Below are 9,043 nucleotides of genomic sequence, written 5' to 3' on the forward strand. Positions count from 1 at the left end.
AGAATTAAATTCTTTGATCACAATATTTTTAGATCCAACTTCATTGATGGCAAACTATTGATTAAACAAATTGTATTTTGTCAATGACAAGAAAATAACTAATTTAAACATTTGAATTTAACGCCAACTTCACAACGCTAACTTCACATTAGTGAGTGTCGCTACAGTCGCCACATTTACTCCCCCCCTAATAGTAGAGTAAATAAACTTATAACTTTTAGGTTATGAATCTGACTCTACGTTTAGGTTTACATTTTCCATTAATCTTAAAGGAATCTAAAATGATATTATCATCGAATTTAGAACATTCTTGAACTTCTAGAACATTTTCTAAAAAAGCTGGTTTTAATCTATCTATGTTAATGGTGGTAGGAACACCTTTATAATTAATTTTATACAGAAAATCTGTTAATCTTTCTATAATCTGATAAGGACCTTCATATGGAAGTTCAAGAGATGTTTTAAGTTTGTCTACTCTAACAAAAACATATGTACAATCTTCTAATTCCTTGTATACAAAAGGTTTTCGTGAAGCGTGATGAGATGTAGGTGTTGGACGAATTGCTCGAATATGTTCCCGCAACTTTTCAAGAAAAATTTGAGGACACCCAATAGGATCTTCAGCTGCAAAAAATTCTCCTGGAATCCGTAATGTTGTACCGAAAACCATCTCTGCAGCAGAGGCCTTGATATCATCTTTATAACTGATTCGGAGACCTAGAAGAACCATAGGAAGAACATCTACCCAATTAGAGGAATTATGACACTTAATTGCCGATTTGAGAGAACGATGCCAACGTTCAATTATTCCATTAGATTGAGGGTGATAAGCCGTTGTCCTAATCCTTTGACTACCAATAAGTTTTATTAATGCTTGAAAAAGTAGTGACTCAAATTGAGCTCCTCTATCAGTAGTAATAACAGCTGGTGCTCCAAATCTTGCGACCCACGTAGCAAAGAATGCATTAACCACCGTATCTGCAGAAGTATCTGGAATGGGTGTAGCTTCAGGCCATCTTGTACTTCTATCAATCATAGTAAGACAAAAGCGAAATCCTTTTGAAACTGGTAAAGGACCAACAATATCAATATGTACATGTGAAAATCTAATTTTAGGAACTGGAATGTGTTCAGAGTTTCGAATAACATGTCTATGAATTTTCGCTCTCTGACAAGATAAACATGTTCTAGTCCAACTAATAATGTCTTTACGCATATTTGGCCATACAAAACTTTGAGAAATAATCCTTTTAGTTGTTCTACCGCTTGGATGAGATAAATTATGAGAGACGTCAAAAATTCGTCTTCGAAGACTTGTTGGAACATATATTCTAATATCTCTACTCACGTCACAATAAATTGTCTTTTCACCGTTATCTAACCTGAGTGGTTTTAAGGAAAGAACTGTTTCAGACTCTAATAGTGATTTAAGTTCTTCATCTTTCTGTTGTTCCTCAAAAAGTTCATCTGTAGAAACTATTACAGGTAAGTTAACAGCGCCTATTCTTGAAAAAGCATCAGCAACTTGATTATTATGTCCTGCAACATGGATAATTTTAGTGGTAATTTGACTAATGAAATCAAGCTGTCTTCTCTGTCTTTCAGAAGCTTTTTCAGAAGATTGTAGAAAGGCATATTGCAACGGTTTATGATCAGTGAAAATGGTTACATCCCGACCATCAACCATATGACGAAAAAATTTTAGTGCAGCATAAATTGCTATTAACTCTCTGTCGTATGTACTATATTTTTGTTGAGATTCTGATAGCTTTTTGGAAAAGAATCCAAGTGGTTTATACGACTCATCTTGAAATTGTTCCAAAACAGCTCCGATTGCTACATTCGAAGCATCTGTTCTAAGAAAAAGTTTTGAATTTTCTAAAGGATGAACTAAAAGTGTATTTTCCGCTAAACATCTTTTACTTTCTTCAAAAGATTTTTCTGCATCAGCGGTCCAACTAATTTGTCGTTTATCTTTTCTTTTAGCACCTGATAAGTATTTGTTTAATGGTGCTAAAATTGATGCTGCATTCGAAATGAATCTATGATAAAAATTTATGATTCCAAGGTACCGTCTCAGTTCACTGATATTATTTGGTTTCTTGAAATCAATAATAGCTCTAACTCTTCTATCCAAAGGACGTATTCCAAAACGATTGACCGTATAACCAAGATATTCCACTTCATCTTGTGCAAATTTACTTTTAGAAACGTTAATGGATAACCCATATTTCTTAAGACGAAGAAAGACCTGCTCCAAATGAATACGATGTTGCTCTTCATCCTTCGAAGCAATCAGAAGATCATCAAGATAGGCTTGACAGAAACTTAATCCTCGTAAAACAGTGTCAACAAATCTTTGGAATGTTTGTGCAGCATTCCTTAACCCAAATGGCATCCGAGTGAATTCGAATAGTCCAAATGGAGTTGTAACCGCAGTTTTGTGAAGATCTTCTTGAGCAACAGGAATTTGAAAGTAGGCTTTAACTAAATCAATTTTGGTAAATACCTTACATCCAGCTAGATGATGAGTAAAATCTTGAATATGAGGTAGAGGATAGTTGTCCCTAACTGTAATATTGTTTAACCTGCGAAAATCTCCGCAAGGTCTCCAATCTCCATTCGGTTTGCGAACCATGTGTAACGGACTTGCCCATTGAGAAGAAGATGGTCGACAGATTCCTTGTTCCAGCATAAATTCAAATTCTTGTTTTGCTGCTGCAAACTTCTCAGGAGTCAATCTGCGTGGTTTCTCAGAAACAGGAAATCCAGAGGTAACAATTTGATGAGTTACATCATGAACTACTCTAGTAAGAGCTGATGGTTTTGTTATTTCTATATATTTGCGAAGTAATTCTTTAAATTTGCAGGAATTACTTACTGTTGCAACAGAGATTTGTTTTTTACTTGTTAATTTAGCCTTAGTGCTTAATAACGTCTGTTCATCAATTAATCTCTTGTTCCTTAAATCTGGAAGAAGACCATGAAATTCCAAGAAATCTGCACCAATAATTGGATGCTTGACATCAGCAATGATAAACTGCCATCTAAATGGACGTCGAAGACCTAAGTCTAGTATCCTTGTACTACAACCATATGTATTAATTACAGTATTATTAGCTGCATATAATTTGAAATCGACAACAGATTTAACACCTCTGACCATATTTCTTGGAATAACCGAAACATCAGCTCCAGTATCAACTAAATAGAATATGCCATCTTTCTTATCAGAGATTATCAGGCGTTTATTCCTCTTAAAACCGTCAACGACCGCCTGAGCACGTAACGGTTGACTTAGTTTTCCAACAAGGTTTTGTCACCAAATGAACATGGTTGTACACATTTGTGTGCTTTATCACCAAATTTATCATGATAAAAGCAGTACTTCTTACCTTCTTCATTTTTCTTTTTACTTTGACTAGTTGACCATCTTTTGAAGTTTGATCGTCCTCTTGAAAAACTGCGTTCTCTCCTTTGATTCTGATGAGTTAATCTTTCCATTTGTTTCCTTAACTCAGTAATTTCCTCAGACATTTTCTTAATTAATCCTCCTTGCGAAGATTCGATGGAAAATACTGAAGAAGATGTTGGCCGAGACATATCTAAAATCTGATCAGCTTGAATAGCTAATTTGGAAAGATCTTTAACTTCGCTAATTGCAAGAATGGATCTAATATTTTCCGGAAGTTGTTCTAGGAAAATAGATCTAAGGACCTCATTATTAATTTGTCCAGGTGCTAAATTATTCAGTCTGTGTAGAAAAACTGATGGTTTTTCATCCCCAAGCACATGTGATCCAAGTAATTTTCTAATTTTAGCTTCTTTACTTTCTCCAAAAGCGTTACATATTCGTTCTTTTAACTTTAAATATTTATTATTTTCAGGAGGACAAATTAAAATATCCTCAACCAAAGGAAGAACTTTATTATCTAAATATACTGTAACGTATCTAAATTTTGACTCATCTTTTACTATTCTATTTATTAAAAATGCCGCCTCTACTTGCGTAAACCATAGAACAGGATTTTCCTTCCAAAACGGCGGTAAACGCACTTTTTGAGCAACTTCAATACTCGCACCATCAATAAGACTGGCGTTTTGATTTGAGCTAAGATTATCTTCCGATCTCACCGTTTCTTCGAAAGTTACTTCAGTAGGTTGTTGCATTGTTCTTTGTCCAGAAAAAGCTTGACGAGTAGGTGAATGTTCTAACGGCATTTTCTTAAATAATCGGGGTCACCAATTTGGTAAATCTCTAGTGAATTATATTAGAGATTCCAATAAATAAATTAAGATGATGTTTATTAACAAAACTTTAATAGAATTAAATTCTTTGATCACAATATTTTTAGATCCAACTTCATTGATGGCAAACTATTGATTAAACAAATTGTATTTTGTCAATGACAAGAAAATAACTAATTTAAACATTTGAATTTAACGCCAACTTCACAACGCTAACTTCACATTAGTGAGTGTCGCTACAGTCGCCACATGCGCATCCCAAAAAACCTGCGCATGCGCATCCCACAAAACCTGCGCATGCGCATCCCACAAAACCTCGCACGTGTTTTTACTCGACTAGCCTGCGGGATGCATCCTCTCGCACGTGTTTTTACTCGACTAGCCTGCGGGATGCATCCTCTCGCACGTGTTTTTGCTCGACTAGCCTGCGGGATGCATCCTCTCGCACGTGTTTTTATTCGACTACCCTGCGGGATGCATCCTCTCGCACGTGTTTTTGCTCGACTAGCCATGCGCATCCCAAAAAACCTGCGCATGCGCATCCCACAAAACCTGCGCATGCGCATCCCACAAAACCTGCGCATGCGCATCCCACAAAACCTCGCACGTGTTTTTACTCGACTAGCCTGCGGGATGCATCCTCTCGCACGTGTTTTTACTCGACTAGCCTGCGGGATGCATCCTCTCGCACGTGTTTTTACTCGACTAGCCTGCGGGATGCATCCTCTCGCACGTGTTTTTGCTCGACTAGCCTGCGGGATGCATCCTCTCGCACGTGTTCTTACTCGACTACCCTGCGGGATGCATCCTCTCGCACGTGTTTTTGCTCGACTAGCCATGCGCATCCCAAAAAACCTGCGCATGCGCATCCCACAAAACCTGCGCATGCGCATCCCACAAAACCTCGCACGTGTTTTTACTCGACTAGCCTGCGGGATGCATCCTCTCGCACGTGTTTTTACTCGACTTGCCTGCGGGATGCATCCTCTCGCACGTGTTTTTGCTCGACTAGCCTGCGGGATGCATCCTCTCGCACGTGTTTTTCTCGACTACCCTGCGGGATGCATCCTCTCGCACGTGTTTTTGCTCGACTAGCCATGCGCATCCCAAAAAACCTGCGCATGCGCATCCCACAAAACCTGCGCATGCGCATCCCACAAAACCTCGCACGTGTTTTTACTCGACTAGCCTGCGGGATGCATCCTCTCGCACGTGTTTTTACTCGACTTGCCTGCGGGATGCATCCTCTCGCACGTGTTTTTGCTCGACTAGCCTGCGGGATGCATCCTCTCGCACGTGTTTTTCTCGACTACCCTGCGGGATGCATCCTCTCGCACGTGTTTTTGCTCGACTAGCCATGCGCATCCCAAAAAACCTGCGCACGCGCATCCCACAAAACCTGCGCATGCGCATCCCACAAAACCTCGCACGTGTTTTTACTCGTCTAGCCTGCAGGATGCATCCTCTCGCACGTGTTTTTACTCGACTAGCCTGCGGGATGCATCCTCTCGCACGTGTTTTTGCTCGACTAGCCATGCGCATCCCAAAAAACCTGCGCATGCGCATCCCACAAAACCTGCGCATGCGCATCCCACAAAACCTGCGCATGCGCATCCCACAAAACCTCGCACGTGTTTTTACTCGACTAGCCTGCGGGATGCATCCTCTCGCACGTGTTTTTACCCGACTAGCCTGCGGGATGCATCCTCTCGCACGTGTTTTTACTCGACTAGCCTGCGGGATGCATCCTCTCGCACGTGTTTTTACTCGACTAGCCTGCATAATGCATCCTCTCGCACGTGTTTTTACTCGACTAGCCTGCGGGATGCATCCTCTCGCACGTGTTTTTGCTCGACCAGCCTGCGGGATGCATCCTCTCGCACGTGTTTTTGCTCGACTAGCCATGCGCATCCCAAAAAACCTGCGCATGCGCATCCCACAAAACCTGCGCATGCGCATCCCACAAAAACTGCGCATGCGCATCCCACAAAACCTCGCACGTGTTTTTACTCGACTAGCCTGCGGGATGCATCCTCTCGCACGTGTTTTTACCCGACTAGCCTGCGGGATGCATCCTCTCGCACGTGTTTTTACTCGACTAGCCTGCGGGATGCATCCTCTCGCACGTGTTTTTACTCGACTAGCCTGCAGGATGCATCCTCTCGCACGTGTTTTTACTCGACTAGCCTGCGGGATGCATCCTCTCGCACGTGTTTTTGCTCGACTAGCCATGCGCATCCCAAAAAACCTGCGCATGCGCATCCCAAAAAACCTGCGCATGCGCATCCCACAAAACCTGCGCATGCGCATCCCACAAAACCTCGCACGTGTTTTTACTCGACTAGCCTGCGGGATGCATCCTCTCGCACGTGTTTTTACTCGACTTGCCTGCGGGATGCATCCTCTCGCACGTGTTTTTGCTCGACTAGCCTGCGGGATGCATCCTCTCGCACGTGTTTTTACTCGACTACCCTGCGGGATGCATCCTCTCGCACGTGTTTTTACTCGACTAGCCTGCGGGATGCATCCTCTCGCACGTGTTTTTGCTCGACTAGCCATGCGCATCCCAAAAAACCTGCGCATGCGCATCCCAAAAAACCTGCGCATGCGCATCCCACAAAACCTGCGCATGCGCATCCCACAAAACCTGCGCATGCGCATCCCACAAAACCTCGCACGTGTTTTTACTCGACTAGCCTGCGGGATGCATCCTCTCGCACGTGTTTTTGCTCGACTAGCCATGCGCATCCCAAAAAACCTGCGCATGCGCATCCCAAAAAACCTGCGCATGCGCATCCCACAAAACCTGCGCATGCGCATCCCACAAAACCTCGCACGTGTTTTTACTCGACTAGCCTGCGGGATGCATCCTCTCGCACGTGTTTTTACTCGACTTGCCTGCGGGATGCATCCTCTCGCACGTGTTTTTGCTCGACTAGCCTGCGGGATGCATCCTCTCGCACGTGTTTTTACTCGACTACCCTGCGGGATGCATCCTCTCGCACGTGTTTTTACTCGACTAGCCTGCGGGATGCATCCTCTCGCACGTGTTTTTGCTCGACTAGCCATGCGCATCCCAAAAAACCTGCGCATGCGCATCCCAAAAAACCTGCGCATGCGCATCCCACAAAACCTGCGCATGCGCATCCCACAAAACCTCGCACGTGTTTTTACTCGACTAGCCTGCGGGATGCATCCTCTCGCACGTGTTTTTGCTCGACTAGCCATGCGCATCCCAAAAAACCTGCGCATGCGCATCCCAAAAAACCTGCGCATGCGCATCCCACAAAACCTGCGCATGCGCATCCCACAAAACCTGCGCATGCGCATCCCACAAAACCTCGCACGTGTTTTTACTCGACTAGCCTGCGGGATGCATCCTCTCGCACGTGTTTTTACTCGACTAGCCTGCGGGATGCATCCTCTCGCACGTGTTTTTGCTCGACTAGCCTGCGGGATGCATCCTCTCGCACGTGTTTTTATTCGACTACCCTGCGGGATGCATCCTCTCGCACGTGTTTTTGCTCGACTAGCCATGCGCATCCCAAAAAACCTGCGCATGCGCATCCCACAAAACCTGCGCATGCGCATCCCACAAAACCTGCGCATGCGCATCCCACAAAACCTCGCACGTGTTTTTACTCGACTAGCCTGCGGGATGCATCCTCTCGCACGTGTTTTTACTCGACTAGCCTGCGGGATGCATCCTCTCGCACGTGTTTTTACTCGACTAGCCTGCGGGATGCATCCTCTCGCACGTGTTTTTGCTCGACTAGCCTGCGGGATGCATCCTCTCGCACGTGTTCTTACTCGACTACCCTGCGGGATGCATCCTCTCGCACGTGTTTTTGCTCGACTAGCCATGCGCATCCCAAAAAACCTGCGCATGCGCATCCCACAAAACCTGCGCATGCGCATCCCACAAAACCTCGCACGTGTTTTTACTCGACTAGCCTGCGGGATGCATCCTCTCGCACGTGTTTTTACTCGACTTGCCTGCGGGATGCATCCTCTCGCACGTGTTTTTGCTCGACTAGCCTGCGGGATGCATCCTCTCGCACGTGTTTTTCTCGACTACCCTGCGGGATGCATCCTCTCGCACGTGTTTTTGCTCGACTAGCCATGCGCATCCCAAAAAACCTGCGCATGCGCATCCCACAAAACCTGCGCATGCGCATCCCACAAAACCTCGCACGTGTTTTTACTCGACTAGCCTGCGGGATGCATCCTCTCGCACGTGTTTTTACTCGACTTGCCTGCGGGATGCATCCTCTCGCACGTGTTTTTGCTCGACTAGCCTGCGGGATGCATCCTCTCGCACGTGTTTTTCTCGACTACCCTGCGGGATGCATCCTCTCGCACGTGTTTTTGCTCGACTAGCCATGCGCATCCCAAAAAACCTGCGCACGCGCATCCCACAAAACCTGCGCATGCGCATCCCACAAAACCTCGCACGTGTTTTTACTCGTCTAGCCTGCAGGATGCATCCTCTCGCACGTGTTTTTACTCGACTAGCCTGCGGGATGCATCCTCTCGCACGTGTTTTTGCTCGACTAGCCATGCGCATCCCAAAAAACCTGCGCATGCGCATCCCACAAAACCTGCGCATGCGCATCCCACAAAACCTGCGCATGCGCATCCCACAAAACCTCGCACGTGTTTTTACTCGACTAGCCTGCGGGATGCATCCTCTCGCACGTGTTTTTACCCGACTAGCCTGCGGGATGCATCCTCTCGCACGTGTTTTTACTCGACTAGCCTGCGGGATGCATCCTCTCGCACGTGTTTTTACTCG

The 9,043-nt window shown here is 44.7% G+C and overlaps 1 long non-coding RNA gene across 2 annotated transcripts; it reads left to right on the top strand.

Moving 5' to 3' along the window:
- The first annotated feature begins 252 nt into the window (after nucleotides 1–252).
- Nucleotides 253–1,980, top strand: LOC143219370 (uncharacterized). Of its 2 annotated transcripts, XR_013011305.1 has the most exons (4): nucleotides 253–1,037; nucleotides 1,117–1,485; nucleotides 1,606–1,735; nucleotides 1,828–1,967. It is a non-coding gene; the product is annotated as an uncharacterized LOC143219370 (long non-coding RNA). The 2 variants fall into 2 exon arrangements; XR_013011304.1 differs by having other exon boundaries at nucleotides 1,606–1,980.
- Nucleotides 1,981–9,043: the final 7,063 nt, after the last annotated feature.

The sequence above is a fragment of the Lasioglossum baleicum genome, unplaced genomic scaffold (genome assembly GCF_051020765.1).
Source record: "Lasioglossum baleicum unplaced genomic scaffold, iyLasBale1 scaffold0026, whole genome shotgun sequence".
NCBI classification, from domain to species: domain Eukaryota; kingdom Metazoa; phylum Arthropoda; class Insecta; order Hymenoptera; family Halictidae; genus Lasioglossum; species Lasioglossum baleicum.